Here is a 20,697-nt window from a genome sequence, read left to right as displayed (position 1 = left end):
GTTCTGTTTGCTACACGTGCATTGCCGGCCCAGTTGATTGCGGTGTTGCTGCAGCTTTTGCAACGATAGGCAGCACTCCTTGTCGTTAAAGTTCAGTGCCTCGGAGGCACCTGGACACAGCAACTTGTGAGGCCAGGCCGACGCTAGTCTATAGAACATGATGCGAGCGTCCCAGTGGGGACCCGCTAGTGCTGCGTTCTCGGTTCTTCTCAAGGGAATCCAGCTATACATTCTTGTGGATCGTGCATGTCAAGCGCGCAAGCCACACGGCAGCATTACCGCGGGAAAAGCAAAATGATGCATCGGCCGGGAATCGGACCCGGGCCGCCCGCGTGGCAGGCGAGCATTCTACCACTGAACCACCGATGCTCCGGTCGGTATCAACTTCAAGCTGCTTCCCGAGCAGTTGTCTTAAGGGAAAGTGGGACTGTCGTCAAGCGCCATAGCATTCTGTCGAGAAGATGCTGCAGACGCTGAACCCTGCACTGTACTGCTTAAAATCGCCGCCAGAACGCCGTCCTCTGCGTACTCTTGCGTCGCCAGAGCCGACTCTTGCCAAAGGATGCGAAATGTGCGCGGATATGCTGTCCGAATGCGTCTGGATGTGCTCCCCTAGCCTACCTCGAAATGCGCCTGCCAGGTACCATCACCTTCGGCCGCTGCCGACAGGCGGGAAGCCGACACAGTGCGGCGCCGGGGCGCTCCCCTGTGCGGTGGTGGTGTAATGGTCAGCATAGTTGCCTTCCAAGCAGTTGATCCGGGTTCGATTCCCGGCCACCGCAGCAGGCTTTTAATTTCGCGTATGGGTACTTTTGCCACGCGCCTTGAAATTAATGTTTTGTTTTCCTCCCTGTTACTCGCTGCAGACCAGCCTGTAGTGTGTCTCGACTTGTCTCGACTTTGCTCGGCTGACGCGAGAGCTGACGCTCTCAAATCGGCCTATATCAAAACAACAAGCACGAGAAACGACTGAGAGAGATAAGGAGAGGCGAGGCGATAGACACACAGCACGCCCCTTCATTTCACGGTGGCGTCTCCCTGACCGAATCGGGCTGTGGCTCCGAAAACAAAGGAGAAAGAAAAATAGGAAGTAAAACTGCCAACAGTAGCCTGTGTTCCGATGCACTTACCCGCCCAAGTACTGACAAGGGCCAAAGTTGTTACGCATCGGCATTCGGACATTTCCTTTCATTTTCTCTTTATCGGTTGAGAACCAGTGTATTGAGCACACTATGGCCATTGGCGAGTGAATGCTGTAGCGCTTCCCGACAGGTCGGGTTCGGAACCTCTGTCAACTTCCACGCAGGGTGGTCATCACACTCGCCAGCTGAAATCGGCGCTGCCTTTTCGTAGTAGTAAAAGCGTAGTGGCCCGTGGGGGGATCGAACCCACGACCTTCGCGTTATTAGCACGACGCTCTAACCAACTGAGCTAACGGGCCTCGACAGATGCAGTTGCTCAGGCCTACGCTGGAACCGTGTGGCATGAAGCCATACACCATTTCTATGGCCGTCGTGTGTCTGCTTCCCTCGTCTATATTCTGCTGACTGTCACGAAACAGTAGCTATATTGCGAGCAGGACGGGAAACGGCAGCTCGGACAGCTCAAACTTGTCACGAGTAGTGTGGAAAAAATTCCGTTCCGGTACCGGGAATCGAACCCGGGCCTCCTGGGTGAAAGCCAGGTATCCTAGCCACTAGACCACACCGGATCTGTGCGTCTCTTTAACGGTTCGGACGGTCCCTTGGCGCATTTCGTGCCGAGTCCCGCGTCGGCGCCCATCTCTCTTTACGAGCATCTTTGCGCATGCTGACTGGCAAGGCGCGCACCTCAAACGTCTCAGAGCAATGCTTTTGGCTTCATGCTCTGCTGGGAGAAGAGGAAAAGGGAAGCTGTAAGTAGCAATAACAGGAAGTAAACATTTTCCCGCTGAAGCGTTGTGGATAACAAACAAGAAATAAGTTGGGGCCCCAGCAACAGCACCACCATCAGTCACAGAAAATTAAATGCCCCGGGTGAGGATCGAACTCACGACCTTAAGATTATGAGACTTACGCGCTGCCTACTGCGCTACCGAGGCACCGGTGAACCGTCTGTCCTGGAAACTGGGTAAGTATCACACCGAATGTTAGACGTGAAGACACTGTACTTCCTGGATAACGTGTTCTGTTTGCTACACGTGCATTGCCGGCCCAGTTGATTGCGGTGTTGCTGCAGCTTTTGCAACGATAGGCAGCACTCCTTGTCGTTAAAGTTCAGTGCCTCGGAGGCACCTGGACACAGCAACTTGTGAGGCCAGGCCGACGCTAGTCTATAGAACATGATGCGAGCGTCCCAGTGGGGACCCGCTAGTGCTGCGTTCTCGGTTCTTCTCAAGGGAATCCAGCTATACATTCTTGTGGATCGTGCATGTCAAGCGCGCAAGCCACACGGCAGCATTACCGCGGGAAAAGCAAAATGATGCATCGGCCGGGAATCGGACCCGGGCCGCCCGCGTGGCAGGCGAGCATTCTACCACTGAACCACCGATGCTCCGGTCGGTATCAACTTCAAGCTGCTTCCCGAGCAGTTGTCTTAAGGGAAAGTGGGACTGTCGTCAAGCGCCATAGCATTCTGTCGAGAAGATGCTGCAGACGCTGAACCCTGCACTGTACTGCTTAAAATCGCCGCCAGAACGCCGTCCTCTGCGTACTCTTGCGTCGCCAGAGCCGACTCTTGCCAAAGGATGCGAAATGTGCGCGGATATGCTGTCCGAATGCGTCTGGATGTGCTCCCCTAGCCTACCTCGAAATGCGCCTGCCAGGTACCATCACCTTCGGCCGCTGCCGACAGGCGGGAAGCCGACACAGTGCGGCGCCGGGGCGCTCCCCTGTGCGGTGGTGGTGTAATGGTCAGCATAGTTGCCTTCCAAGCACTTGATCCGGGTTCGATTCCCGGCCACCGCAGCAGGCTTTTAATTTCGCGTATGGGTACTTTTGCCACGCGCCTTGAAATTAATGTTTTGTTTTCCTCCCTGTTACTCGCTGCAGACCAGCCTGTAGTGTGTCTCGACTTGTCTCGACTTTGCTCGGCTGACGCGAGAGCTGACGCTCTCAAATCGGCCTATATCAAAACAACAAGCACGAGAAACGACTGAGAGAGATAAGGAGAGGCGAGGCGATAGACACACAGCACGCCCCTTCATTTCACGGTGGCGTCTCCCTGACCGAATCGGGCTGTGGCTCCGAAAACAAAGGAGAAAGAAAAATAGGAAGTAAAACTGCCAACAGTAGCCTGTGTTCCGATGCACTTACCCGCCCAAGTGCTGACAAGGGCCAAAGTTGTTACGCATCGGCATTCGGACATTTCCTTTCATTTTCTCTTTATCGGTTGAGAACCAGTGTATTGAGCACACTATGGCCATTGGCGAGTGAATGCTGTAGCGCTTCCCGACAGGTCGGGTTCGGAACCTCTGTCAACTTCCACGCAGGGTGGTCATCACACTCGCCAGCTGAAATCGGCGCTGCCTTTTCGTAGTAGTAAAAGCGTAGTGGCCCGTGGGGGGATCGAACCCACGACCTTCGCGTTATTAGCACGACGCTCTAACCAACTGAGCTAACGGGCCTCGACAGATGCAGTTGCTCAGGCCTACGCTGGAACCGTGTGGCATGAAGCCATACACCATTTCTATGGCCGTCGTGTGTCTGCTTCCCTCGTCTATATTCTGCTGACTGTCACGAAACAGTAGCTATATTGCGAGCAGGACGGGAAACGGCAGCTCGGACAGCTCAAACTTGTCACGAGTAGTGTGGAAAAAATTCCGTTCCGGTACCGGGAATCGAACCCGGGCCTCCTGGGTGAAAGCCAGGTATCCTAGCCACTAGACCACACCGGATCTGTGCGTCTCTTTAACGGTTCGGACGGTCCCTTGGCGCATTTCGTGCCGAGTCCCGCGTCGGCGCCCATCTCTCTTTACGAGCATCTTTGCGCATGCTGACTGGCAAGGCGCGCACCTCAAACGTCTCAGAGCAATGCTTTTGGCTTCATGCTCTGCTGGGAGAAGAGGAAAAGGGAAGCTGTAAGTAGCAATAACAGGAAGTAAACATTTTCCCGCTGAAGCGTTGTGGATAACAAACAAGAAATAAGTTGGGGCCCCAGCAACAGCACCACCATCAGTCACAGAAAATTAAATGCCCCGGGTGAGGATCGAACTCACGACCTTAAGATTATGAGACTTACGCGCTGCCTACTGCGCTACCGAGGCACCGGTGAACCGTTTGTCCTGGAAACTGGGTAAGTATCACACCGAATGTTAGACGTGAAGACACTGTACTTCCTGGATAACGTGTTCTGTTTGCTACACGTGCATTGCCGGCCCAGTTGATTGCGGTGTTGCTGCAGCTTTTGCAACGATAGGCAGCACTCCTTGTCGTTAAAGTTCAGTGCCTCGGAGGCACCTGGACACAGCAACTTGTGAGGCCAGGCCGACGCTAGTCTATAGAACATGATGCGAGCGTCCCAGTGGGGACCCGCTAGTGCTGCGTTCTCGGTTCTTCTCAAGGGAATCCAGCTATACATTCTTGTGGATCGTGCATGTCAAGCGCGCAAGCCACACGGCAGCATTACCGCGGGAAAAGCAAAATGATGCATCGGCCGGGAATCGGACCCGGGCCGCCCGCGTGGCAGGCGAGCATTCTACCACTGAACCACCGATGCTCCGGTCGGTATCAACTTCAAGCTGCTTCCCGAGCAGTTGTCTTAAGGGAAAGTGGGACTGTCGTCAAGCGCCATAGCATTCTGTCGAGAAGATGCTGCAGACGCTGAACCCTGCACTGTACTGCTTAAAATCGCCGCCAGAACGCCGTCCTCTGCGTACTCTTGCGTCGCCAGAGCCGACTCTTGCCAAAGGATGCGAAATGTGCGCGGATATGCTGTCCGAATGCGTCTGGATGTGCTCCCCTAGCCTACCTCGAAATGCGCCTGCCAGGTACCATCACCTTCGGCCGCTGCCGACAGGCGGGAAGCCGACACAGTGCGGCGCCGGGGCGCTCCCCTGTGCGGTGGTGGTGTAATGGTCAGCATAGTTGCCTTCCAAGCAGTTGATCCGGGTTCGATTCCCGGCCACCGCAGCAGGCTTTTAATTTCGCGTATGGGTACTTTTGCCACGCGCCTTGAAATTAATGTTTTGTTTTCCTCCCTGTTACTCGCTGCAGACCAGCCTGTAGTGTGTCTCGACTTGTCTCGACTTTGCTCGGCTGACGCGAGAGCTGACGCTCTCAAATCGGCCTATATCAAAACAACAAGCACGAGAAACGACTGAGAGAGATAAGGAGAGGCGAGGCGATAGACACACAGCACGCCCCTTCATTTCACGGTGGCGTCTCCCTGACCGAATCGGGCTGTGGCTCCGAAAACAAAGGAGAAAGAAAAATAGGAAGTAAAACTGCCAACAGTAGCCTGTGTTCCGATGCACTTACCCGCCCAAGTACTGACAAGGGCCAAAGTTGTTACGCATCGGCATTCGGACATTTCCTTTCATTTTCTCTTTATCGGTTGAGAACCAGTGTATTGAGCACACTATGGCCATTGGCGAGTGAATGCTGTAGCGCTTCCCGACAGGTCGGGTTCGGAACCTCTGTCAACTTCCACGCAGGGTGGTCATCACACTCGCCAGCTGAAATCGGCGCTGCCTTTTCGTAGTAGTAAAAGCGTAGTGGCCCGTGGGGGGATCGAACCCACGACCTTCGCGTTATTAGCACGACGCTCTAACCAACTGAGCTAACGGGCCTCGACAGATGCAGTTGCTCAGGCCTACGCTGGAACCGTGTGGCATGAAGCCATACACCATTTCTATGGCCGTCGTGTGTCTGCTTCCCTCGTCTATATTCTGCTGACTGTCACGAAACAGTAGCTATATTGCGAGCAGGACGGGAAACGGCAGCTCGGACAGCTCAAACTTGTCACGAGTAGTGTGGAAAAAATTCCGTTCCGGTACCGGGAATCGAACCCGGGCCTCCTGGGTGAAAGCCAGGTATCCTAGCCACTAGACCACACCGGATCTGTGCGTCTCTTTAACGGTTCGGACGGTCCCTTGGCGCATTTCGTGCCGAGTCCCGCGTCGGCGCCCATCTCTCTTTACGAGCATCTTTGCGCATGCTGACTGGCAAGGCGCGCACCTCAAACGTCTCAGAGCAATGCTTTTGGCTTCATGCTCTGCTGGGAGAAGAGGAAAAGGGAAGCTGTAAGTAGCAATAACAGGAAGTAAACATTTTCCCGCTGAAGCGTTGTGGATAACAAACAAGAAATAAGTTGGGGCCCCAGCAACAGCACCACCATCAGTCACAGAAAATTAAATGCCCCGGGTGAGGATCGAACTCACGACCTTAAGATTATGAGACTTACGCGCTGCCTACTGCGCTACCGAGGCACCGGTGAACCGTTTGTCCTGGAAACTGGGTAAGTATCACACCGAATGTTAGACGTGAAGACACTGTACTTCCTGGATAACGTGTTCTGTTTGCTACACGTGCATTGCCGGCCCAGTTGATTGCGGTGTTGCTGCAGCTTTTGCAACGATAGGCAGCACTCCTTGTCGTTAAAGTTCAGTGCCTCGGAGGCACCTGGACACAGCAACTTGTGAGGCCAGGCCGACGCTAGTCTATAGAACATGATGCGAGCGTCCCAGTGGGGACCCGCTAGTGCTGCGTTCTCGGTTCTTCTCAAGGGAATCCAGCTATACATTCTTGTGGATCGTGCATGTCAAGCGCGCAAGCCACACGGCAGCATTACCGCGGGAAAAGCAAAATGATGCATCGGCCGGGAATCGAACCCGGGCCGCCCGCGTGGCAGGCGAGCATTCTACCACTGAACCACCGATGCTCCGGTCGGTATCAACTTCAAGCTGCTTCCCGAGCAGTTGTCTTAAGGGAAAGTGGGACTGTCGTCAAGCGCCATAGCATTCTGTCGAGAAGATGCTGCAGACGCTGAACCCTGCACTGTACTGCTTAAAATCGCCGCCAGAACGCCGTCCTCTGCGTACTCTTGCGTCGCCAGAGCCGACTCTTGCCAAAGGATGCGAAATGTGCGCGGATATGCTGTCCGAATGCGTCTGGATGTGCTCCCCTAGCCTACCTCGAAATGCGCCTGCCAGGTACCATCACCTTCGGCCGCTGCCGACAGGCGGGAAGCCGACACAGTGCGGCGCCGGGGCGCTCCCCTGTGCGGTGGTGGTGTAATGGTCAGCATAGTTGCCTTCCAAGCACTTGATCCGGGTTCGATTCCCGGCCACCGCAGCAGGCTTTTAATTTCGCGTATGGGTACTTTTGCCACGCGCCTTGAAATTAATGTTTTGTTTTCCTCCCTGTTACTCGCTGCAGACCAGCCTGTAGTGTGTCTCGACTTGTCTCGACTTTGCTCGGCTGACGCGAGAGCTGACGCTCTCAAATCGGCCTATATCAAAACAACAAGCACGAGAAACGACTGAGAGAGATAAGGAGAGGCGAGGCGATAGACACACAGCACGCCCCTTCATTTCACGGTGGCGTCTCCCTGACCGAATCGGGCTGTGGCTCCGAAAACAAAGGAGAAAGAAAAATAGGAAGTAAAACTGCCAACAGTAGCCTGTGTTCCGATGCACTTACCCGCCCAAGTACTGACAAGGGCCAAAGTTGTTACGCATCGGCATTCGGACATTTCCTTTCATTTTCTCTTTATCGGTTGAGAACCAGTGTATTGAGCACACTATGGCCATTGGCGAGTGAATGCTGTAGCGCTTCCCGACAGGTCGGGTTCGGAACCTCTGTCAACTTCCACGCAGGGTGGTCATCACACTCGCCAGCTGAAATCGGCGCTGCCTTTTCGTAGTAGTAAAAGCGTAGTGGCCCGTGGGGGGATCGAACCCACGACCTTCGCGTTATTAGCACGACGCTCTAACCAACTGAGCTAACGGGCCTCGACAGATGCAGTTGCTCAGGCCTACGCTGGAACCGTGTGGCATGAAGCCATACACCATTTCTATGGCCGTCGTGTGTCTGCTTCCCTCGTCTATATTCTGCTGACTGTCACGAAACAGTAGCTATATTGCGAGCAGGACGGGAAACGGCAGCTCGGACAGCTCAAACTTGTCACGAGTAGTGTGGAAAAAATTCCGTTCCGGTACCGGGAATCGAACCCGGGCCTCCTGGGTGAAAGCCAGGTATCCTAGCCACTAGACCACACCGGATCTGTGCGTCTCTTTAACGGTTCGGACGGTCCCTTGGCGCATTTCGTGCCGAGTCCCGCGTCGGCGCCCATCTCTCTTTACGAGCATCTTTGCGCATGCTGACTGGCAAGGCGCGCACCTCAAACGTCTCAGAGCAATGCTTTTGGCTTCATGCTCTGCTGGGAGAAGAGGAAAAGGGAAGCTGTAAGTAGCAATAACAGGAAGTAAACATTTTCCCGCTGAAGCGTTGTGGATAACAAACAAGAAATAAGTTGGGGCCCCAGCAACAGCACCACCATCAGTCACAGAAAATTAAATGCCCCGGGTGAGGATCGAACTCACGACCTTATGATTATGAGACTTACGCGCTGCCTACTGCGCTACCGAGGCACCGGTTAACCGTTTGTCCTGGAAACTGGGTAAGTATCACACCGAATGTTAGACGTGAAGACACTGTACTTCCTGGATAACGTGTTCTGTTTGCTACACGTGCATTGCCGGCCCAGTTGATTGCGGTGTTGCTGCAGCTTTTGCAACGATAGGCAGCACTCCTTGTCGTTAAAGTTCAGTGCCTCGGAGGCACCTGGACACAGCAACTTGTGAGGCCAGGCCGACGCTAGTCTATAGAACATGATGCGAGCGTCCCAGTGGGGACCCGCTAGTGCTGCGTTCTCGGTTCTTCTCAAGGGAATCCAGCTATACATTCTTGTGGATCGTGCATGTCAAGCGCGCAAGCCACACGGCAGCATTACCGCGGGAAAAGCAAAATGATGCATCGGCCGGGAATCGAACCCGGGCCGCCCGCGTGGCAGGCGAGCATTCTACCACTGAACCACCGATGCTCCGGTCGGTATCAACTTCAAGCTGCTTCCCGAGCAGTTGTCTTAAGGGAAAGTGGGACTGTCGTCAAGCGCCATAGCATTCTGTCGAGAAGATGCTGCAGACGCTGAACCCTGCACTGTACTGCTTAAAATCGCCGCCAGAACGCCGTCCTCTGCGTACTCTTGCGTCGCCAGAGCCGACTCTTGCCAAAGGATGCGAAATGTGCGCGGATATGCTGTCCGAATGCGTCTGGATGTGCTCCCCTAGCCTACCTCGAAATGCGCCTGCCAGGTACCATCACCTTCGGCCGCTGCCGACAGGCGGGAAGCCGACACAGTGCGGCGCCGGGGCGCTCCCCTGTGCGGTGGTGGTGTAATGGTCAGCATAGTTGCCTTCCAAGCAGTTGATCCGGGTTCGATTCCCGGCCACCGCAGCAGGCTTTTAATTTCGCGTATGGGTACTTTTGCCACGCGCCTTGAAATTAATGTTTTGTTTTCCTCCCTGTTACTCGCTGCAGACCAGCCTGTAGTGTGTCTCGACTTGTCTCGACTTTGCTCGGCTGACGCGAGAGCTGACGCTCTCAAATCGGCCTATATCAAAACAACAAGCACGAGAAACGACTGAGAGAGATAAGGAGAGGCGAGGCGATAGACACACAGCACGCCCCTTCATTTCACGGTGGCGTCTCCCTGACCGAATCGGGCTGTGGCTCCGAAAACAAAGGAGAAAGAAAAATAGGAAGTAAAACTGCCAACAGTAGCCTGTGTTCCGATGCACTTACCCGCCCAAGTACTGACAAGGGCCAAAGTTGTTACGCATCGGCATTCGGACATTTCCTTTCATTTTCTCTTTATCGGTTGAGAACCAGTGTATTGAGCACACTATGGCCATTGGCGAGTGAATGCTGTAGCGCTTCCCGACAGGTCGGGTTCGGAACCTCTGTCAACTTCCACGCAGGGTGGTCATCACACTCGCCAGCTGAAATCGGCGCTGCCTTTTCGTAGTAGTAAAAGCGTAGTGGCCCGTGGGGGGATCGAACCCACGACCTTCGCGTTATTAGCACGACGCTCTAACCAACTGAGCTAACGGGCCTCGACAGATGCAGTTGCTCAGGCCTACGCTGGAACCGTGTGGCATGAAGCCATACACCATTTCTATGGCCGTCGTGTGTCTGCTTCCCTCGTCTATATTCTGCTGACTGTCACGAAACAGTAGCTATATTGCGAGCAGGACGGGAAACGGCAGCTCGGACAGCTCAAACTTGTCACGAGTAGTGTGGAAAAAATTCCGTTCCGGTACCGGGAATCGAACCCGGGCCTCCTGGGTGAAAGCCAGGTATCCTAGCCACTAGACCACACCGGATCTGTGCGTCTCTTTAACGGTTCGGACGGTCCCTTGGCGCATTTCGTGCCGAGTCCCGCGTCGGCGCCCATCTCTCTTTACGAGCATCTTTGCGCATGCTGACTGGCAAGGCGCGCACCTCAAACGTCTCAGAGCAATGCTTTTGGCTTCATGCTCTGCTGGGAGAAGAGGAAAAGGGAAGCTGTAAGTAGCAATAACAGGAAGTAAACATTTTCCCGCTGAAGCGTTGTGGATAACAAACAAGAAATAAGTTGGGGCCCCAGCAACAGCACCACCATCAGTCACAGAAAATTAAATGCCCCGGGTGAGGATCGAACTCACGACCTTATGATTATGAGACTTACGCGCTGCCTACTGCGCTACCGAGGCACCGGTTAACCGTTTGTCCTGGAAACTGGGTAAGTATCACACCGAATGTTAGACGTGAAGACACTGTACTTCCTGGATAACGTGTTCTGTTTGCTACACGTGCATTGCCGGCCCAGTTGATTGCGGTGTTGCTGCAGCTTTTGCAACGATAGGCAGCACTCCTTGTCGTTAAAGTTCAGTGCCTCGGAGGCACCTGGACACAGCAACTTGTGAGGCCAGGCCGACGCTAGTCTATAGAACATGATGCGAGCGTCCCAGTGGGGACCCGCTAGTGCTGCGTTCTCGGTTCTTCTCAAGGGAATCCAGCTATACATTCTTGTGGATCGTGCATGTCAAGCGCGCAAGCCACACGGCAGCATTACCGCGGGAAAAGCAAAATGATGCATCGGCCGGGAATCGAACCCGGGCCGCCCGCGTGGCAGGCGAGCATTCTACCACTGAACCACCGATGCTCCGGTCGGTATCAACTTCAAGCTGCTTCCCGAGCAGTTGTCTTAAGGGAAAGTGGGACTGTCGTCAAGCGCCATAGCATTCTGTCGAGAAGATGCTGCAGACGCTGAACCCTGCACTGTACTGCTTAAAATCGCCGCCAGAACGCCGTCCTCTGCGTACTCTTGCGTCGCCAGAGCCGACTCTTGCCAAAGGATGCGAAATGTGCGCGGATATGCTGTCCGAATGCGTCTGGATGTGCTCCCCTAGCCTACCTCGAAATGCGCCTGCCAGGTACCATCACCTTCGGCCGCTGCCGACAGGCGGGAAGCCGACACAGTGCGGCGCCGGGGCGCTCCCCTGTGCGGTGGTGGTGTAATGGTCAGCATAGTTGCCTTCCAAGCAGTTGATCCGGGTTCGATTCCCGGCCACCGCAGCAGGCTTTTAATTTCGCGTATGGGTACTTTTGCCACGCGCCTTGAAATTAATGTTTTGTTTTCCTCCCTGTTACTCGCTGCAGACCAGCCTGTAGTGTGTCTCGACTTGTCTCGACTTTGCTCGGCTGACGCGAGAGCTGACGCTCTCAAATCGGCCTATATCAAAACAACAAGCACGAGAAACGACTGAGAGAGATAAGGAGAGGCGAGGCGATAGACACACAGCACGCCCCTTCATTTCACGGTGGCGTCTCCCTGACCGAATCGGGCTGTGGCTCCGAAAACAAAGGAGAAAGAAAAATAGGAAGTAAAACTGCCAACAGTAGCCTGTGTTCCGATGCACTTACCCGCCCAAGTACTGACAAGGGCCAAAGTTGTTACGCATCGGCATTCGGACATTTCCTTTCATTTTCTCTTTATCGGTTGAGAACCAGTGTATTGAGCACACTATGGCCATTGGCGAGTGAATGCTGTAGCGCTTCCCGACAGGTCGGGTTCGGAACCTCTGTCAACTTCCACGCAGGGTGGTCATCACACTCGCCAGCTGAAATCGGCGCTGCCTTTTCGTAGTAGTAAAAGCGTAGTGGCCCGTGGGGGGATCGAACCCACGACCTTCGCGTTATTAGCACGACGCTCTAACCAACTGAGCTAACGGGCCTCGACAGATGCAGTTGCTCAGGCCTACGCTGGAACCGTGTGGCATGAAGCCATACACCATTTCTATGGCCGTCGTGTGTCTGCTTCCCTCGTCTATATTCTGCTGACTGTCACGAAACAGTAGCTATATTGCGAGCAGGACGGGAAACGGCAGCTCGGACAGCTCAAACTTGTCACGAGTAGTGTGGAAAAAATTCCGTTCCGGTACCGGGAATCGAACCCGGGCCTCCTGGGTGAAAGCCAGGTATCCTAGCCACTAGACCACACCGGATCTGTGCGTCTCTTTAACGGTTCGGACGGTCCCTTGGCGCATTTCGTGCCGAGTCCCGCGTCGGCGCCCATCTCTCTTTACGAGCATCTTTGCGCATGCTGACTGGCAAGGCGCGCACCTCAAACGTCTCAGAGCAATGCTTTTGGCTTCATGCTCTGCTGGGAGAAGAGGAAAAGGGAAGCTGTAAGTAGCAATAACAGGAAGTAAACATTTTCCCGCTGAAGCGTTGTGGATAACAAACAAGAAATAAGTTGGGGCCCCAGCAACAGCACCACCATCAGTCACAGAAAATTAAATGCCCCGGGTGAGGATCGAACTCACGACCTTATGATTATGAGACTTACGCGCTGCCTACTGCGCTACCGAGGCACCGGTTAACCGTTTGTCCTGGAAACTGGGTAAGTATCACACCGAATGTTAGACGTGAAGACACTGTACTTCCTGGATAACGTGTTCTGTTTGCTACACGTGCATTGCCGGCCCAGTTGATTGCGGTGTTGCTGCAGCTTTTGCAACGATAGGCAGCACTCCTTGTCGTTAAAGTTCAGTGCCTCGGAGGCACCTGGACACAGCAACTTGTGAGGCCAGGCCGACGCTAGTCTATAGAACATGATGCGAGCGTCCCAGTGGGGACCCGCTAGTGCTGCGTTCTCGGTTCTTCTCAAGGGAATCCAGCTATACATTCTTGTGGATCGTGCATGTCAAGCGCGCAAGCCACACGGCAGCATTACCGCGGGAAAAGCAAAATGATGCATCGGCCGGGAATCGAACCCGGGCCGCCCGCGTGGCAGGCGAGCATTCTACCACTGAACCACCGATGCTCCGGTCGGTATCAACTTCAAGCTGCTTCCCGAGCAGTTGTCTTAAGGGAAAGTGGGACTGTCGTCAAGCGCCATAGCATTCTGTCGAGAAGATGCTGCAGACGCTGAACCCTGCACTGTACTGCTTAAAATCGCCGCCAGAACGCCGTCCTCTGCGTACTCTTGCGTCGCCAGAGCCGACTCTTGCCAAAGGATGCGAAATGTGCGCGGATATGCTGTCCGAATGCGTCTGGATGTGCTCCCCTAGCCTACCTCGAAATGCGCCTGCCAGGTACCATCACCTTCGGCCGCTGCCGACAGGCGGGAAGCCGACACAGTGCGGCGCCGGGGCGCTCCCCTGTGCGGTGGTGGTGTAATGGTCAGCATAGTTGCCTTCCAAGCAGTTGATCCGGGTTCGATTCCCGGCCACCGCAGCAGGCTTTTAATTTCGCGTATGGGTACTTTTGCCACGCGCCTTGAAATTAATGTTTTGTTTTCCTCCCTGTTACTCGCTGCAGACCAGCCTGTAGTGTGTCTCGACTTGTCTCGACTTTGCTCGGCTGACGCGAGAGCTGACGCTCTCAAATCGGCCTATATCAAAACAACAAGCACGAGAAACGACTGAGAGAGATAAGGAGAGGCGAGGCGATAGACACACAGCACGCCCCTTCATTTCACGGTGGCGTCTCCCTGACCGAATCGGGCTGTGGCTCCGAAAACAAAGGAGAAAGAAAAATAGGAAGTAAAACTGCCAACAGTAGCCTGTGTTCCGATGCACTTACCCGCCCAAGTACTGACAAGGGCCAAAGTTGTTACGCATCGGCATTCGGACATTTCCTTTCATTTTCTCTTTATCGGTTGAGAACCAGTGTATTGAGCACACTATGGCCATTGGCGAGTGAATGCTGTAGCGCTTCCCGACAGGTCGGGTTCGGAACCTCTGTCAACTTCCACGCAGGGTGGTCATCACACTCGCCAGCTGAAATCGGCGCTGCCTTTTCGTAGTAGTAAAAGCGTAGTGGCCCGTGGGGGGATCGAACCCACGACCTTCGCGTTATTAGCACGACGCTCTAACCAACTGAGCTAACGGGCCTCGACAGATGCAGTTGCTCAGGCCTACGCTGGAACCGTGTGGCATGAAGCCATACACCATTTCTATGGCCGTCGTGTGTCTGCTTCCCTCGTCTATATTCTGCTGACTGTCACGAAACAGTAGCTATATTGCGAGCAGGACGGGAAACGGCAGCTCGGACAGCTCAAACTTGTCACGAGTAGTGTGGAAAAAATTCCGTTCCGGTACCGGGAATCGAACCCGGGCCTCCTGGGTGAAAGCCAGGTATCCTAGCCACTAGACCACACCGGATCTGTGCGTCTCTTTAACGGTTCGGACGGTCCCTTGGCGCATTTCGTGCCGAGTCCCGCGTCGGCGCCCATCTCTCTTTACGAGCATCTTTGCGCATGCTGACTGGCAAGGCGCGCACCTCAAACGTCTCAGAGCAATGCTTTTGGCTTCATGCTCTGCTGGGAGAAGAGGAAAAGGGAAGCTGTAAGTAGCAATAACAGGAAGTAAACATTTTCCCGCTGAAGCGTTGTGGATAACAAACAAGAAATAAGTTGGGGCCCCAGCAACAGCACCACCATCAGTCACAGAAAATTAAATGCCCCGGGTGAGGATCGAACTCACGACCTTAAGATTATGAGACTTACGCGCTGCCTACTGCGCTACCGAGGCACCGGTGAACCGTTTGTCCTGGAAACTGGGTAAGTATCACACCGAATGTTAGACGTGAAGACACTGTACTTCCTGGATAACGTGTTCTGTTTGCTACACGTGCATTGCCGGCCCAGTTGATTGCGGTGTTGCTGCAGCTTTTGCAACGATAGGCAGCACTCCTTGTCGTTAAAGTTCAGTGCCTCGGAGGCACCTGGACACAGCAACTTGTGAGGCCAGGCCGACGCTAGTCTATAGAACATGATGCGAGCGTCCCAGTGGGGACCCGCTAGTGCTGCGTTCTCGGTTCTTCTCAAGGGAATCCAGCTATACATTCTTGTGGATCGTGCATGTCAAGCGCGCAAGCCACACGGCAGCATTACCGCGGGAAAAGCAAAATGATGCATCGGCCGGGAATCGAACCCGGGCCGCCCGCGTGGCAGGCGAGCATTCTACCACTGAACCACCGATGCTCCGGTCGGTATCAACTTCAAGCTGCTTCCCGAGCAGTTGTCTTAAGGGAAAGTGGGACTGTCGTCAAGCGCCATAGCATTCTGTCGAGAAGATGCTGCAGACGCTGAACCCTGCACTGTACTGCTTAAAATCGCCGCCAGAACGCCGTCCTCTGCGTACTCTTGCGTCGCCAGAGCCGACTCTTGCCAAAGGATGCGAAATGTGCGCGGATATGCTGTCCGAATGCGTCTGGATGTGCTCCCCTAGCCTACCTCGAAATGCGCCTGCCAGGTACCATCACCTTCGGCCGCTGCCGACAGGCGGGAAGCCGACACAGTGCGGCGCCGGGGCGCTCCCCTGTGCGGTGGTGGTGTAATGGTCAGCATAGTTGCCTTCCAAGCAGTTGATCCGGGTTCGATTCCCGGCCACCGCAGCAGGCTTTTAATTTCGCGTATGGGTACTTTTGCCACGCGCCTTGAAATTAATGTTTTGTTTTCCTCCCTGTTACTCGCTGCAGACCAGCCTGTAGTGTGTCTCGACTTGTCTCGACTTTGCTCGGCTGACGCGAGAGCTGACGCTCTCAAATCGGCCTATATCAAAACAACAAGCACGAGAAACGACTGAGAGAGATAAGGAGAGGCGAGGCGATAGACACACAGCACGCCCCTTCATTTCACGGTGGCGTCTCCCTGACCGAATCGGGCTGTGGCTCCGAAAACAAAGGAGAAAGAAAAATAGGAAGTAAAACTGCCAACAGTAGCCTGTGTTCCGATGCACTTACCCGCCCAAGTACTGACAAGGGCCAAAGTTGTTACGCATCGGCATTCGGACATTTCCTTTCATTTTCTCTTTATCGGTTGAGAACCAGTGTATTGAGCACACTATGGCCATTGGCGAGTGAATGCTGTAGCGCTTCCCGACAGGTCGGGTTCGGAACCTCTGTCAACTTCCACGCAGGGTGGTCATCACACTCGCCAGCTGAAATCGGCGCTGCCTTTTCGTAGTAGTAAAAGCGTAGTGGCCCGTGGGGGGATCGAACCCACGACCTTCGCGTTATTAGCACGACGCTCTAACCAACTGAGCTAACGGGCCTCGACAGATGCAGTTGCTCAGGCCTACGCTGGAACCGTGTGGCATGAAGCCATACACCATTTCTATGGCCGTCGTGTGTCTGCTTCCCTCGTCTATATTCTGCTGACTGTCACGAAACAGTAGCTATATTGCGAGCAGGACGGGAAACGGCAGCTCGGACAGCTCAAACTTGTCACGAGTAGTGTGGAAAAAATTCCGTTCCGGTACCGGGAATCGAACCCGGGCCTCCTGGGTGAAAGCCAGGTATCCTAGCCACTAGACCACACCGGATCTGTGCGTCTCTTTAACGGTTCGGACGGTCCCTTGGCGCATTTCGTGCCGAGTCCCGCGTCGGCGCCCATCTCTCTTTACGAGCATCTTTGCGCATGCTGACTGGCAAGGCGCGCACCTCAAACGTCTCAGAGCAATGCTTTTGGCTTCATGCTCTGCTGGGAGAAGAGGAAAAGGGAAGCTGTAAGTAGCAATAACAGGAAGTAAACATTTTCCCGCTGAAGCGTTGTGGATAACAAACAAGAAATAAGTTGGGGCCCCAGCAACAGCACCACCATCAGTCACAGAAAATTAAATGCCCCGGGTGAGGATCGAACTCACGACCTTAAGATTATGAGACTTACGCGCTGCCTACTGCGCTACCGAGGCACCGGTGAACCGTTTGTCCTGGAAACTGGGTAAGTATCACACCGAATGTTAGACGTGAAGACACTGTACTTCCTGGATAACGTGTTCTGTTTGCTACACGTGCATTGCCGGCCCAGTTGATTGCGGTGTTGCTGCAGCTTTTGCAACGATAGGCAGCACTCCTTGTCGTTAAAGTTCAGTGCCTCGGAGGCACCTGGACACAGCAACTTGTGAGGCCAGGCCGACGCTAGTCTATAGAACATGATGCGAGCGTCCCAGTGGGGACCCGCTAGTGCTGCGTTCTCGGTTCTTCTCAAGGGAATCCAGCTATACATTCTTGTGGATCGTGCATGTCAAGCGCGCAAGCCACACGGCAGCATTACCGCGGGAAAAGCAAAATGATGCATCGGCCGGGAATCGGACCCGGGCCGCCCGCGTGGCAGGCGAGCATTCTACCACTGAACCACCGATGCTCCGGTCGGTATCAACTTCAAGCTGCTTCCCGAGCAGTTGTCTTAAGGGAAAGTGGGACTGTCGTCAAGCGCCATAGCATTCTGTCGAGAAGATGCTGCAGACGCTGAACCCTGCACTGTACTGCTTAAAATCGCCGCCAGAACGCCGTCCTCTGCGTACTCTTGCGTCGCCAGAGCCGACTCTTGCCAAAGGATGCGAAATGTGCGCGGATATGCTGTCCGAATGCGTCTGGATGTGCTCCCCTAGCCTACCTCGAAATGCGCCTGCCAGGTACCATCACCTTCGGCCGCTGCCGACAGGCGGGAAGCCGACACAGTGCGGCGCCGGGGCGCTCCCCTGTGCGGTGGTGGTGTAATGGTCAGCATAGTTGCCTTCCAAGCAGTTGATCCGGGTTCGATTCCCGGCCACCGCAGCAGGCTTTTAATTTCGCGTATGGGTACTTTTGCCACGCGCCTTGAAATTAATGTTTTGTTTTCCTCCCTGTTACTCGCTGCAGACCAGCCTGTAGTGTGTCTCGACTTGTCTCGACTTTGCTCGGCTGACGCGAGAGCTGACGCTCTCAAATCGGCCTATATCAAAACAACAAGCACGAGAAACGACTGAGAGAGATAAGGAGAGGCGAGGCGATAGACACACAGCACGCCCCTTCATTTCACGGTGGCGTCTCCCTGACCGAATCGGGCTGTGGCTCCGAAAACAAAGGAGAAAGAAAAATAGGAAGTAAAACTGCCAACAGTAGCCTGTGTTCCGATGCACTTACCCGCCCAAGTACTGACAAGGGCCAAAGTTGTTACGCATCGGCATTCGGACATTTCCTTTCATTTTCTCTTTATCGGTTGAGAACCAGTGTATTGAGCACACTATGGCCATTGGCGAGTGAATGCTGTAGCGCTTCCCGACAGGTCGGGTTCGGAACCTCTGTCAACTTCCACGCAGGGTGGTCATCACACTCGCCAGCTGAAATCGGCGCTGCCTTTTCGTAGTAGTAAAAGCGTAGTGGCCCGTGGGGGGATCGAACCCACGACCTTCGCGTTATTAGCACGACGCTCTAACCAACTGAGCTAACGGGCCTCGACAGATGCAGTTGCTCAGGCCTACGCTGGAACCGTGTGGCATGAAGCCATACACCATTTCTATGGCCGTCGTGTGTCTGCTTCCCTCGTCTATATTCTGCTGACTGTCACGAAACAGTAGCTATATTGCGAGCAGGACGGGAAACGGCAGCTCGGACAGCTCAAACTTGTCACGAGTAGTGTGGAAAAAATTCCGTTCCGGTACCGGGAATCGAACCCGGGCCTCCTGGGTGAAAGCCAGGTATCCTAGCCACTAGACCACACCGGATCTGTGCGTCTCTTTAACGGTTCGGACGGTCCCTTGGCGCATTTCGTGCCGAGTCCCGCGTCGGCGCCCATCTCTCTTTACGAGCATCTTTGCGCATGCTGACTGGCAAGGCGCGCACCTCAAACGTCTCAGAGCAATGCTTTTGGCTTCATGCTCTGCTGGGAGAAGAGGAAAAGGGAAGCTGTAAGTAGCAATAACAGGAAGTAAACATTTTCCCGCTGAAGCGTTGTGGATAACAAACAAGAAATAAGTTGGGGCCCCAGCAACAGCACCACCATCAGTCACAGAAAATTAAATGCCCCGGGTGAGGATCGAACTCACGACCTTAAGATTATGAGACTTACGCGCTGCCTACTGCGCTACCGAGGCACCGGTGAACCGTTTGTCCTGGAAACTGGGTAAGTATCACACCGAATGTTAGACGTTAAGACACTGTACTTCCTGGATAACGTGTTCTGTTTGCTACACGTGCATTGCCGGCCCAGTTGATTGCGGTGTTGCTGCAGCTTTTGCAACGATAGGCAGCACTCCTTGTCGTTAAAGTTCAGTGCCTCGGAGGCACCTGGACACAGCAACTTTTGAGGCCAGGCCGACGCTAGTCTATAGAACATGATGCGAGCGTCCCAGTGGGGACCCGCTAGTGCTGCGTTCTCGGTTCTTCTCAAGGGAATCCAGCTATACATTCTTGTGGATCGTGCATGTCAAGCGCGCAAGCCACACGGCAGCATTACCGCGGGAAAAGCAAAATGATGCATCGGCCGGGAATCGAACCCGGGCCGCCCGCGTGGCAGGCGAGCATTCTACCACTGAACCACCGATGCTCCGGTCGGTATCAACTTCAAGCTGCTTCCCGAGCAGTTGTCTTAAGGGAAAGTGGGACTGTCGTCAAGCGCCATAGCATTCTGTCGAGAAGATGCTGCAGACGCTGAACCCTGCACTGTACTGCTTAAAATCGCCGCCAGAACGCCGTCCTCTGCGTACTCTTGCGTCGCCAGAGCCGACTCTTGCCAAAGGATGCGAAATGTGCGCGGATATGCTGTCCGAATGCGTCTGGATGTGCTCCCCTAGCCTACCTCGAAATGCGCCTGCCAGGTACCATCACCTTCGGCCGCTGCCGACAGGCGGGAAGCCGACACAGTGCGGCGCCGGGGCGCTCCCCTGTGCGGTGGTGGTGTAATGGTCAGCATAGTTGCCTTCCAAGCAGTTGATCCGGGTTCGATTCCCGGCCACCGCAGCAGGCTTTTAATTTCGCGTATGGGTACTTTTGCCACGCGCCTTGAAATTAATGTTTTGTTTTCCTCCCTGTTACTCGCTGCAGACCAGCCTGTAGTGTGTCTCGACTTGTCTCGACTTTGCTCGGCTGACGCGAGAGCTGACGCTCTCAAATCGGCCTATATCAAAACAACAAGCACGAGAAACGACTGAGAGAGATAAGGAGAGGCGAGGCGATAGACACACAGCACGCCCCTTCATTTCACGGTGGCGTCTCCCTGACCGAATCGGGCTGTGGCTCCGAAAACAAAGGAGAAAGAAAAATAGGAAGTAAAACTGCCAACAGTAGCCTGTGTTCCGATGCACTTACCCGCCCAAGTACTGACAAGGGCCAAAGTTGTTACGCATCGGCATTCGGACATTTCCTTTCATTTTCTCTTTATCGGTTGAGAACCAGTGTATTGAGCACA

At 54.3% G+C, this 20,697-nt stretch overlaps 47 non-coding genes across 47 annotated transcripts; 10 read left to right on the top strand and 37 right to left on the bottom strand.

The window, feature by feature from the left end:
• Nucleotides 1–298: 298 nt before the first annotated feature.
• Trnag-gcc (transfer RNA glycine (anticodon GCC)) lies at nt 299–369 on the bottom strand. The gene has a single exon. It is a non-coding gene; the product is annotated as a tRNA-Gly (tRNA).
• Nucleotides 370–710: 341 nt separating this feature from the next.
• On the top strand, nt 711–782 carry Trnag-ucc (transfer RNA glycine (anticodon UCC)). The gene has a single exon. It is a non-coding gene; the product is annotated as a tRNA-Gly (tRNA).
• A 585-nt stretch (nt 783–1,367) lies between these two features.
• Nucleotides 1,368–1,441, bottom strand: Trnai-aau (transfer RNA isoleucine (anticodon AAU)). Its single transcript has one exon. It is a non-coding gene; the product is annotated as a tRNA-Ile (tRNA).
• A 198-nt stretch (nt 1,442–1,639) lies between these two features.
• Nucleotides 1,640–1,711, bottom strand: Trnae-uuc (transfer RNA glutamic acid (anticodon UUC)). The gene has a single exon. It is a non-coding gene; the product is annotated as a tRNA-Glu (tRNA).
• Nucleotides 1,712–2,007: 296 nt separating this feature from the next.
• Trnam-cau (transfer RNA methionine (anticodon CAU)) lies at nt 2,008–2,080 on the bottom strand. Its single transcript has one exon. It is a non-coding gene; the product is annotated as a tRNA-Met (tRNA).
• A 381-nt stretch (nt 2,081–2,461) lies between these two features.
• Trnag-gcc (transfer RNA glycine (anticodon GCC)) lies at nt 2,462–2,532 on the bottom strand. The gene has a single exon. It is a non-coding gene; the product is annotated as a tRNA-Gly (tRNA).
• Nucleotides 2,533–2,873: 341 nt separating this feature from the next.
• On the top strand, nt 2,874–2,945 carry Trnag-ucc (transfer RNA glycine (anticodon UCC)). Its single transcript has one exon. It is a non-coding gene; the product is annotated as a tRNA-Gly (tRNA).
• Nucleotides 2,946–3,530: 585 nt separating this feature from the next.
• Trnai-aau (transfer RNA isoleucine (anticodon AAU)) lies at nt 3,531–3,604 on the bottom strand. The gene has a single exon. It is a non-coding gene; the product is annotated as a tRNA-Ile (tRNA).
• Nucleotides 3,605–3,802: 198 nt separating this feature from the next.
• Trnae-uuc (transfer RNA glutamic acid (anticodon UUC)) lies at nt 3,803–3,874 on the bottom strand. Its single transcript has one exon. It is a non-coding gene; the product is annotated as a tRNA-Glu (tRNA).
• A 296-nt stretch (nt 3,875–4,170) lies between these two features.
• On the bottom strand, nt 4,171–4,243 carry Trnam-cau (transfer RNA methionine (anticodon CAU)). The gene has a single exon. It is a non-coding gene; the product is annotated as a tRNA-Met (tRNA).
• A 381-nt stretch (nt 4,244–4,624) lies between these two features.
• Trnag-gcc (transfer RNA glycine (anticodon GCC)) lies at nt 4,625–4,695 on the bottom strand. The gene has a single exon. It is a non-coding gene; the product is annotated as a tRNA-Gly (tRNA).
• Nucleotides 4,696–5,036: 341 nt separating this feature from the next.
• Nucleotides 5,037–5,108, top strand: Trnag-ucc (transfer RNA glycine (anticodon UCC)). The gene has a single exon. It is a non-coding gene; the product is annotated as a tRNA-Gly (tRNA).
• A 585-nt stretch (nt 5,109–5,693) lies between these two features.
• On the bottom strand, nt 5,694–5,767 carry Trnai-aau (transfer RNA isoleucine (anticodon AAU)). Its single transcript has one exon. It is a non-coding gene; the product is annotated as a tRNA-Ile (tRNA).
• A 198-nt stretch (nt 5,768–5,965) lies between these two features.
• On the bottom strand, nt 5,966–6,037 carry Trnae-uuc (transfer RNA glutamic acid (anticodon UUC)). The gene has a single exon. It is a non-coding gene; the product is annotated as a tRNA-Glu (tRNA).
• A 296-nt stretch (nt 6,038–6,333) lies between these two features.
• Nucleotides 6,334–6,406, bottom strand: Trnam-cau (transfer RNA methionine (anticodon CAU)). The gene has a single exon. It is a non-coding gene; the product is annotated as a tRNA-Met (tRNA).
• A 381-nt stretch (nt 6,407–6,787) lies between these two features.
• On the bottom strand, nt 6,788–6,858 carry Trnag-gcc (transfer RNA glycine (anticodon GCC)). The gene has a single exon. It is a non-coding gene; the product is annotated as a tRNA-Gly (tRNA).
• Nucleotides 6,859–7,199: 341 nt separating this feature from the next.
• Trnag-ucc (transfer RNA glycine (anticodon UCC)) lies at nt 7,200–7,271 on the top strand. Its single transcript has one exon. It is a non-coding gene; the product is annotated as a tRNA-Gly (tRNA).
• Nucleotides 7,272–7,856: 585 nt separating this feature from the next.
• On the bottom strand, nt 7,857–7,930 carry Trnai-aau (transfer RNA isoleucine (anticodon AAU)). Its single transcript has one exon. It is a non-coding gene; the product is annotated as a tRNA-Ile (tRNA).
• Nucleotides 7,931–8,128: 198 nt separating this feature from the next.
• On the bottom strand, nt 8,129–8,200 carry Trnae-uuc (transfer RNA glutamic acid (anticodon UUC)). Its single transcript has one exon. It is a non-coding gene; the product is annotated as a tRNA-Glu (tRNA).
• A 296-nt stretch (nt 8,201–8,496) lies between these two features.
• Nucleotides 8,497–8,569, bottom strand: Trnam-cau (transfer RNA methionine (anticodon CAU)). Its single transcript has one exon. It is a non-coding gene; the product is annotated as a tRNA-Met (tRNA).
• Nucleotides 8,570–8,950: 381 nt separating this feature from the next.
• Nucleotides 8,951–9,021, bottom strand: Trnag-gcc (transfer RNA glycine (anticodon GCC)). The gene has a single exon. It is a non-coding gene; the product is annotated as a tRNA-Gly (tRNA).
• A 341-nt stretch (nt 9,022–9,362) lies between these two features.
• On the top strand, nt 9,363–9,434 carry Trnag-ucc (transfer RNA glycine (anticodon UCC)). The gene has a single exon. It is a non-coding gene; the product is annotated as a tRNA-Gly (tRNA).
• Nucleotides 9,435–10,019: 585 nt separating this feature from the next.
• Trnai-aau (transfer RNA isoleucine (anticodon AAU)) lies at nt 10,020–10,093 on the bottom strand. The gene has a single exon. It is a non-coding gene; the product is annotated as a tRNA-Ile (tRNA).
• Nucleotides 10,094–10,291: 198 nt separating this feature from the next.
• On the bottom strand, nt 10,292–10,363 carry Trnae-uuc (transfer RNA glutamic acid (anticodon UUC)). Its single transcript has one exon. It is a non-coding gene; the product is annotated as a tRNA-Glu (tRNA).
• A 296-nt stretch (nt 10,364–10,659) lies between these two features.
• Nucleotides 10,660–10,732, bottom strand: Trnam-cau (transfer RNA methionine (anticodon CAU)). Its single transcript has one exon. It is a non-coding gene; the product is annotated as a tRNA-Met (tRNA).
• A 381-nt stretch (nt 10,733–11,113) lies between these two features.
• Nucleotides 11,114–11,184, bottom strand: Trnag-gcc (transfer RNA glycine (anticodon GCC)). The gene has a single exon. It is a non-coding gene; the product is annotated as a tRNA-Gly (tRNA).
• Nucleotides 11,185–11,525: 341 nt separating this feature from the next.
• Nucleotides 11,526–11,597, top strand: Trnag-ucc (transfer RNA glycine (anticodon UCC)). The gene has a single exon. It is a non-coding gene; the product is annotated as a tRNA-Gly (tRNA).
• Nucleotides 11,598–12,182: 585 nt separating this feature from the next.
• On the bottom strand, nt 12,183–12,256 carry Trnai-aau (transfer RNA isoleucine (anticodon AAU)). The gene has a single exon. It is a non-coding gene; the product is annotated as a tRNA-Ile (tRNA).
• A 198-nt stretch (nt 12,257–12,454) lies between these two features.
• On the bottom strand, nt 12,455–12,526 carry Trnae-uuc (transfer RNA glutamic acid (anticodon UUC)). Its single transcript has one exon. It is a non-coding gene; the product is annotated as a tRNA-Glu (tRNA).
• Nucleotides 12,527–12,822: 296 nt separating this feature from the next.
• Nucleotides 12,823–12,895, bottom strand: Trnam-cau (transfer RNA methionine (anticodon CAU)). The gene has a single exon. It is a non-coding gene; the product is annotated as a tRNA-Met (tRNA).
• Nucleotides 12,896–13,276: 381 nt separating this feature from the next.
• Trnag-gcc (transfer RNA glycine (anticodon GCC)) lies at nt 13,277–13,347 on the bottom strand. The gene has a single exon. It is a non-coding gene; the product is annotated as a tRNA-Gly (tRNA).
• A 341-nt stretch (nt 13,348–13,688) lies between these two features.
• Trnag-ucc (transfer RNA glycine (anticodon UCC)) lies at nt 13,689–13,760 on the top strand. Its single transcript has one exon. It is a non-coding gene; the product is annotated as a tRNA-Gly (tRNA).
• A 585-nt stretch (nt 13,761–14,345) lies between these two features.
• On the bottom strand, nt 14,346–14,419 carry Trnai-aau (transfer RNA isoleucine (anticodon AAU)). The gene has a single exon. It is a non-coding gene; the product is annotated as a tRNA-Ile (tRNA).
• Nucleotides 14,420–14,617: 198 nt separating this feature from the next.
• Trnae-uuc (transfer RNA glutamic acid (anticodon UUC)) lies at nt 14,618–14,689 on the bottom strand. Its single transcript has one exon. It is a non-coding gene; the product is annotated as a tRNA-Glu (tRNA).
• A 296-nt stretch (nt 14,690–14,985) lies between these two features.
• On the bottom strand, nt 14,986–15,058 carry Trnam-cau (transfer RNA methionine (anticodon CAU)). The gene has a single exon. It is a non-coding gene; the product is annotated as a tRNA-Met (tRNA).
• Nucleotides 15,059–15,439: 381 nt separating this feature from the next.
• Trnag-gcc (transfer RNA glycine (anticodon GCC)) lies at nt 15,440–15,510 on the bottom strand. Its single transcript has one exon. It is a non-coding gene; the product is annotated as a tRNA-Gly (tRNA).
• Nucleotides 15,511–15,851: 341 nt separating this feature from the next.
• Nucleotides 15,852–15,923, top strand: Trnag-ucc (transfer RNA glycine (anticodon UCC)). The gene has a single exon. It is a non-coding gene; the product is annotated as a tRNA-Gly (tRNA).
• Nucleotides 15,924–16,508: 585 nt separating this feature from the next.
• Trnai-aau (transfer RNA isoleucine (anticodon AAU)) lies at nt 16,509–16,582 on the bottom strand. The gene has a single exon. It is a non-coding gene; the product is annotated as a tRNA-Ile (tRNA).
• A 198-nt stretch (nt 16,583–16,780) lies between these two features.
• On the bottom strand, nt 16,781–16,852 carry Trnae-uuc (transfer RNA glutamic acid (anticodon UUC)). Its single transcript has one exon. It is a non-coding gene; the product is annotated as a tRNA-Glu (tRNA).
• Nucleotides 16,853–17,148: 296 nt separating this feature from the next.
• Nucleotides 17,149–17,221, bottom strand: Trnam-cau (transfer RNA methionine (anticodon CAU)). Its single transcript has one exon. It is a non-coding gene; the product is annotated as a tRNA-Met (tRNA).
• A 381-nt stretch (nt 17,222–17,602) lies between these two features.
• Trnag-gcc (transfer RNA glycine (anticodon GCC)) lies at nt 17,603–17,673 on the bottom strand. The gene has a single exon. It is a non-coding gene; the product is annotated as a tRNA-Gly (tRNA).
• A 341-nt stretch (nt 17,674–18,014) lies between these two features.
• Trnag-ucc (transfer RNA glycine (anticodon UCC)) lies at nt 18,015–18,086 on the top strand. Its single transcript has one exon. It is a non-coding gene; the product is annotated as a tRNA-Gly (tRNA).
• A 585-nt stretch (nt 18,087–18,671) lies between these two features.
• Nucleotides 18,672–18,745, bottom strand: Trnai-aau (transfer RNA isoleucine (anticodon AAU)). The gene has a single exon. It is a non-coding gene; the product is annotated as a tRNA-Ile (tRNA).
• A 198-nt stretch (nt 18,746–18,943) lies between these two features.
• On the bottom strand, nt 18,944–19,015 carry Trnae-uuc (transfer RNA glutamic acid (anticodon UUC)). The gene has a single exon. It is a non-coding gene; the product is annotated as a tRNA-Glu (tRNA).
• A 296-nt stretch (nt 19,016–19,311) lies between these two features.
• Nucleotides 19,312–19,384, bottom strand: Trnam-cau (transfer RNA methionine (anticodon CAU)). Its single transcript has one exon. It is a non-coding gene; the product is annotated as a tRNA-Met (tRNA).
• A 381-nt stretch (nt 19,385–19,765) lies between these two features.
• On the bottom strand, nt 19,766–19,836 carry Trnag-gcc (transfer RNA glycine (anticodon GCC)). Its single transcript has one exon. It is a non-coding gene; the product is annotated as a tRNA-Gly (tRNA).
• A 341-nt stretch (nt 19,837–20,177) lies between these two features.
• On the top strand, nt 20,178–20,249 carry Trnag-ucc (transfer RNA glycine (anticodon UCC)). Its single transcript has one exon. It is a non-coding gene; the product is annotated as a tRNA-Gly (tRNA).
• Nucleotides 20,250–20,697: the final 448 nt, after the last annotated feature.

This window comes from Schistocerca gregaria, unplaced genomic scaffold, assembly GCF_023897955.1.
Source record: "Schistocerca gregaria isolate iqSchGreg1 unplaced genomic scaffold, iqSchGreg1.2 ptg000392l, whole genome shotgun sequence".
NCBI lineage: Eukaryota > Metazoa > Arthropoda > Insecta > Orthoptera > Acrididae > Schistocerca > Schistocerca gregaria.
Note: the sequence above shows the minus strand (reverse complement) of the source record. Positions and strands in the feature narration are given on the sequence as shown.